The 7,160-nt window shown below is 49.2% G+C and overlaps 1 long non-coding RNA gene across 2 annotated transcripts; it reads left to right on the top strand.

Moving 5' to 3' along the window:
• Positions 1-6,077: 6,077 nt before the first annotated feature.
• LOC145782740 (uncharacterized) lies at positions 6,078-6,676 on the top strand. Of its 2 annotated transcripts, XR_014290884.1 has the most exons (3): positions 6,078-6,234; positions 6,417-6,490; positions 6,591-6,676. It is a non-coding gene; the product is annotated as an uncharacterized LOC145782740 (long non-coding RNA). The 2 variants fall into 2 exon arrangements; XR_014290883.1 differs by having other exon boundaries at positions 6,417-6,676.
• The last annotated feature ends 484 nt before the right edge of the window (positions 6,677-7,160 follow it).

The following is a 7,160-nucleotide window of genomic DNA, read 5'->3' as shown; positions in this document are numbered from 1 at the left end:
TCTATCTCATCCAGGCAAGACTTCGCTCAGCCCTGCTGACACTGACAGCTTGCCTGACCTAGATGTGTTGTTTCTTCCTCATCTGTCTTCGGCCGGACCTGGGTCGGAAAGTGGGGACTCTTCCGACTCGTCTGACTCGTCGAACAGTGAATCTTTTTCCTCTTCCTCCAATTCTTTGCCCGATAGCCCGACCACGGACTGTTACGGCCCTACTGTTAGCGCGAACCATTTTCTACATGTACCTCTGCGCAAGCCGACCTCCACCGGAGCCGTGGCAGTGGACTCGCTCGGTTTATCCAAGCCGGCTTCGCGCCCTTCTTCTTCTCTGCCTCTGACGGCTACCACCGGAGCTGAAGCTGGGGACCCCATCAGCTCCTCCAAGCCGCCCATGCAAACCTTTTCTCCTAATTCTCTTCAGCGCTATTCATCTCACTCCTCCTTACCCTTTAATCCTGCTCCCATCTGTCCTATACAACCTTGTACCTCGACGCTGTCTGCTGAAGCCCAACCTTTTATCCCACCTACCCAAACCACCCACTCTAAATTCCTGCCAACTATCTCTTCCCAAACCTTGACTCAACCCCGAAGTGACACCATGACATGCAACCAAGCCACGATTGACTCCGGACTCCCACAGACTACCCCAGGGATGTCCATCTCACCCAACATTCAACGATCCATCCAAGACCCTGTTGAACCAGTCAGGGAAAGTAAGACGAAAAGCTCCAGGCGGGCTCTTTGCAGTTTAGTGAACCTTACTTTAGCGGGTGGCATAAATTTCGACCGGTTCTGCATTGAATTGGAAGAGTGGACCGCTGGCACTTCGCCGCCCAAGAGGACACGTCCTCGCAAACCACGCTTCAATCGTGGCGCCCGGGCTCGCGCGGCTCGCCGTCGTTCGAACGGGGGTTCTCCTCGGTCGGACGGCGGGGGTTCGCGCGGGAACGGAGCCCGATATTGTAGGGGCGTGGGGTTGCGAGCCGCCTTCTCACGGGACGCGAAGGGAACAGTCCGCCGGATCGTTGAAGGAAAAAACAGTGACCGTCGTTGCGAAATCCCACCTCAAGAAATTGAGGAGAGATTTCGACGCGACATGACCGCTCCTGAAGCTGGGAGTTGCTCGCAGATGCCCGAGTGGATGAACTCCCACCGTTACGAGCATGATAGTGTGAACCTCTTCCCCGTCGATGACGGTGAAGGTCCCATTACGGCGCGGGAGGTGGAGGCGGTCCTCCAGTCGCTTGATGTCGGTTCCGCCCCTGGTTCTGACGGATTGTCCTACGGTTTCTGGAAGACCCTGGATCCAAGAGGGGGACTCTTGGCCAGCCTTTTCGAGACCTGCCGGATCAACCGTCGTGTACCGGACCAGTGGAGAACCAGCAGGATCACACTCATATGTAAAGACCCTGAGGGTGACCTGCACGACGTCAGCAACTGGCGGCCCATCTCCATCTGCCGAAACATTTATAAAATCTACGCCGCCGTATTGGCCCGGCGCCTGCAGCGATGGGCGGTGGAGGGGAATGTTATCAGCCGAGAGCAAAAGGGATTCATGCCCACAGAGGGCGTCTATGAGCATGTGTTCATGCTCGACACCATCCTCTCGGATGCACAGTCACGCAAAAGGCCTGTGTCGGTTGCGTTTCTGGACATTCGAAACGCCTTTGGCAGTGTCCGGCACGAATGCATAGCCGAGGTCCTGCGTCATTTCGACGCCCCCACAGACCTTATTGAGTGCATCTCCGACATATACGTCGACAACACCTGCACCGTCCGCTGCGGCAATGGTGAAACCGACCGTATCCCTGTGGGGCGGGGAGTCCGTCAGGGCTGCCCGTTGTCTGGGCTGCTATTCAATTTGGTCATCGAGGTGCTCCTCAGGGGCGTCCGTGACAAAACGGATTGCGGCTACAACCTTCCTGCCAAAGAAGACGACATCAAAGTGCGTTGTATGGCTTATGCGGACGACATCTGTCTCGTTTCTTCCGATCGCGAGCAGATGATCTCTCTTCTATCTGCTACTGAACCCTTCTCTTCCTGGTCCGGGCTACGGTTCAACCCACGCAAGTGTGGCACCCTTTCCTATGGGAAAGTGTCGGCGTCCCGTCTGCGGGTCGACCCGAAACCTTTCTCCCTTGCCGGGGAGAAAATTCGAGTCATCCCCAAAGGCGAGACGTATAAATACCTCGGCGCTCGAACCGGTTACGCCTCGGACGCATCCCTAACCCAACCCTTCATCTCCACTCTGGAGAAGCACATTTCCTTATTGATGAAATCCTTTCTTACCCCAAGCCAGAAACTTCTGGCACTCACTTCCATCATTCTCCCGTCCGCGTCATACCATCTGCGAGTGCGGCGCTTTAGACAGTATGAGCTTCTGAAGCTTGACCGACTGGTTTTGCGGTGTTTGAAGGTGGCGTGGCGTCTTCCCAAGTGGGCCTGCAGCGCGTTCTTTTACTGTAAGCCTGCATTGGGAGGTTTGGGCATCACGAACTTGTGTCGCGAAAGTGACACGCTTTCGCTAGCTCATGCTTTCAAGATGCTGACGTCACCTGACAGCATTGTCTCTGCCGTCGCTCTCGGGCAGCTTAGGCGTCATGCCTGTCTGAGGTTCGGCACTCCAGATCCCACGACTGACCACCTGGCCAGTTATCTGAATAGTGACCCCCCTCCTGACGGCGCCCGTCCTAAACCGTGCCCTACAGGCGAGAGCCTGTGGGGCCGTGTCCCGGCGGCCACCCGTCGCCTGAACGTACGTTGGTCCGCCCGCCCGGATGGCGGCCTTGAGTTGGCCGCGGGGAGCTCCACAATCACCCCTCCTATAAGGAAAAAAGTGGTGCCGACCCTCCATCAACACAATGACTTGTGGTGGAGGAGACAGTGGGAATCCAAACCTGACCAAGGCAAGACGGTCAGTGCCCACTGCCTGTCCGGATTTTCAAATTCCTGGACCCGGCACCCGGAGCTCCTGGATCACGCGGACCGAGTATTTGCGTACAAAGCTAGATTGAATCTAATGCCACTTGAATCAAAACCAAGCCATGGCCGCCGTTACCTACCTTCCATGTGTCGTGCGTGTGGGAAAGCGGAAGAGACTCTCCCCCACATATTGAATCACTGCCCTACCGTGATGACTGTCATCACGGAACGACACAATTCGGTATTAAGGGAGATCGTGGGGCATGTGCCTGCCGAATGGCAACCCGGGCTTTCCATAGATAGTACGGTTCCACAGCACGTGGAAGCGGGCGGTGCCGATCTGCGTCCTGACATCGTCCTGCAACGCCCTGACGGTGTCACGGTCGTATGTGACGTCACATGTCCGTTCGACAATGGCGCGGATTCTCTTCGAAAAGCCGCCGACAGGAAACACGACAAGTACGGCGAGTTATGTGTCAACATAAAGGAAGACAGGAAGCGCCCTTGCAGGGACGTCCTGTCACTTCCGTTCGTCGTAGGCTCCCTCGGGAGCTATGCCCCGATGAGCTCTCGAGCTCTGACGGCCTTGGGCGTTCCTACTCGTGGGGTAGCAGAGGTGGCTAGAAAAGTGGCTTCCCTCTCAATCAAAGGATCCTTCCGCGTCTGGAAAGCTTGGAACGCCGGGCTCACTTGTGGAGGGGCTACGTCATAGAAAAGACGACATCAGCGATCAGAAACTTATTCCCCAATAACGTTGCAGTAAGTATCCGGGCGCGCAAGACAGCAAACCGTTTAGACGTTATAACCTTATAACAATATTGGCTTAAAATTGATCACCTTATGTCATCACCTTATTTCTATAAACCTGCGCCATTTCTTTTATATGATATTCCAGTCTCTTCAAAAACAACCATTCTAAAGTAAAAAGGAAGGAAATAAAATACCTCATGTACATTGTGACTTGAGACTGGTTTAATAGCAATTAAGCAATTTCAATCCTCACTAGATTCTCTATGTACTAATCAATCAATTGTTTCGAACTGTCATACGCTGCTTTCGCCTTGTAACGCTGTTCTTGCCCGCTCGGATCAACATCGCTCCGCTTTCAATGCATTGATCAACACGATCCCCTGATCAACTCGATGCAGCCTCAAAACTTCTACCCCAATTTTCTATTTTTACCGGTAATGCAGCCTATCAGTGCCTCTGGTTTCGATCGCTAGCCTCCCCGACCCAGCTGGGCGAACCTGCCTCAACGTCTGGCCAGTGCACATCCGTGCTCGCCGAATGAAAGCTTACTCTTCTCCAGTGAGTATTAATTACACTCCCACCTATATATATATATATTTTTTTTTTTTTTTTGATTACAGTATATTGATTCATCGAGCCTCTGCTCCACATTTTTATTGAATATTCGTCTGCCACGAGAGCCAAATTATCCTTAAATGGTTCGACTCTCTTCCTCGTGGGAGACCCCAATTTTATCCGCTCTGCCTACTGGCAGACCGGGTATAAGAGTCAAAGTACCTGCGCGAGGACGCGTGAAGGAGACGTGGGCGCTGCCCGGCGGTCAATTACTGCCGGTTCCAGCGTCCACACACGACGGGTCGCCCGGTTCGTCGCAGGGCTTCTTTCTGGGCTATGCAGAAAGAGCCTGTCTCCCTGGCCCGCTCCGCCATTCTAAATTTGCGGACGGGCCATATAGTTTTTCGATCCACACTCTCCCTCCACAGGTACCTCGACTCCCCAGCCTGGCCCTCGCGACCTAAGCTGGTGGACTTAACCCTCCGGGTGCATCGTCACCCCATAAATCACGCCGCTCCCCGCCGCCGCGGGGTGTGGCAGGCCGGTTTCTTAAAGTCTTCGACCTGGCTATGTTTGTTTGTGCTCTCTCGTCGTGTCAATTATTTGTACCCGTGCGCTGTTGATGCAAATAAAACAGTTTAACACATACGGTGCGATACTGATGAGCCCAGCCTCATGGGCGAAACACGTGTCTATCGCTGTCTATTCGATGCTTTAATCGGCTGCCAAAATAACTTAATTAATCAATATATAGAACATGTAGTTGTTTGGTTTGAGTTCACGAGCTAGACTTCGCTTGTTGTTACCTTGCTCAGTTTTAAACTGACTATTGAGTAACGTGTGGATGTTCATTTAACAGCGATGGAAATGATTGTACGGAAACTGTGTGGAGAGTTATGCGACTTTTAATGAATGACGATCTGGCCGCTCAGTTTAATTGGAGTGTAAAAAACGAAAAAACTGCCTTTCTTGATCTGAAAATAAAAAAAGTGTTATTTGGTAAGTTTGTATTTATATAATTGTATATTTACGTAGTTTTACGAGCTACCGTCAGTAATAAGTGCTGGCTGCAATGCTAATTGCTAACACCATGCATACTACAGTACGATGGTGGAAAATGCCAGGCTTCTTTGTTTTTATGAACGGAAGTTAAATATAAATCAAATCAACTGAGGATTGAAAAATTGGAAGATTTATCTAAGAATGGAATGTTTTTCTGTAATATAAACGTTAAAATGTGACAACGTCCTGTAATAGATCAGTTTCTACTATTTAGCCATGCCTTCCCAATATCACATGCGTGGTTGTTGTTGCAGGATAAAACACGGGTTTCAACAGCACCTTATCACAAAAGATGTTTCAATAATGCTGAGTATTATCACTGATGAATTATATTAAACCCCTCCCCCCCGATGTGATGCTAACGTAACGCTTTACATACCTCCCCCCCGTCGAAGGCGTTTAGTAATATTTGAACGTTCCCTAATTACAATTTTTTATATTACTACCCGTCTTGCCATGTCATAGGGGGGTTTATACAGTAGGCTACATTTAATTGTAATGAACCCCGCTCATGTCCTCATGCAGGTTAAGGATACTTGCCATCGGTGTTACGTCGTATTTGTCCGCCTCCTTTTCTATGTTTAAAAACTAAATTCGGATTCCCTAAGTAGCACCTGGCAACCCCTGCTGTCTCACCTCGAGGTGTGATCGTTACGTCATAATTACATTTGCGCCTTTGCGTTCGTTACTACGTTTCTTTGTGCTTTGAGTTTTGTTAAGTGGCAGTAGGCTACATGTAAAGGTCAGCTTAACGTTTACAGCAACTATAGTTAGCGACTGGTAGTTAATTCTAGCTATTTAACGGTGCTGCTGTTTTTTAGTTGAATAAGAGTTAGCCTACTGCGTTAATGTACTGTGTGGTTGAAGCATAGTTGAACTCTGTGCAGCAATTTCATCTGTCGTTGCCGTTGGCCTATGTGGCCAAATCAGTGATTATCACAGTTCACGGTAAGCTTAACATCCTACTGCAACCTTTGTGATAGGCTAGGCCAATGTGAATTTTAGTGTCAATGGTTAAGTGTAATAAGTACCCCGTCTTATTTCCCGATGTTTAAATCAAGTACGGGACTCACCTATGATGTGAAATTTATAGCATAATATTTTTTACTGTTTACTGTTTATATGTTCAGTTTCGATCTACAACGGTAGAATTTTCAATTGTTGGGTTTCTCCCTGTGCTGTTCCGTGCGCCACAAAATAGTCGGTAAGAATTCATTAGGCCTATAATTCGTCATCTGTAATTCCGCATTAGGCCTAATTCGTAAGTTTTGTTTGCTAATCGTTGTTTTGCTGTGTTGTCACAGAAACCTTCTTCTTCGTTTGACCTTCTGCTTGTTCGTTGTCGTCGCTGTCGTTGTCGTCGACAGTTGAATACATTACCGTCACTCTGTGTGCGTGTTCGTACGTTACAATCGGTTCGATCCATAATAATGAGTTAGTATTGTAATTAAGTTGTTGTTGTGAGCGAAATTGTTTTCACAGAGAGCTCATATTGTGTTATTACAGATGTGATTCGAAGGCAAGCCAAGGCGATGGACAAAGTCATCGAATCTGCACTAAAGCTGTATTTGAAGGCGGCTGGTGTCAGAAATGAAAAAAAAAAGAACCGGGCAAACAAAACTTCCAACTCAGATAAAAATTCGGACGATACATGAACGCTATCTGTTTTTTGATTGTTTGTTGACCTTTTAGTGTTCTCTTTTAACATCTTGCTGCGAATTATTCCCAGTAAACATTTTTCTTTGGCCCAACGTTGGTGGACGTTGTTCGGGTTGGCTGAGGGTAGTGTAGTTTTGCCAACTTTGGATATATTTTAATTGATAATACCTTCGAAGAATTGTTTAAGTTTGCTTTATTGTATTCCTTTTACAATT

The sequence above is a fragment of the Aplidium turbinatum genome, chromosome 1, assembly GCF_918807975.1.
Source record: "Aplidium turbinatum chromosome 1, kaAplTurb1.1, whole genome shotgun sequence".
In the NCBI taxonomy this organism is placed as follows: Eukaryota; Metazoa; Chordata; class Ascidiacea; order Aplousobranchia; family Polyclinidae; genus Aplidium; species Aplidium turbinatum.
This window is presented reverse-complemented; position numbering and strand designations above follow the sequence as displayed.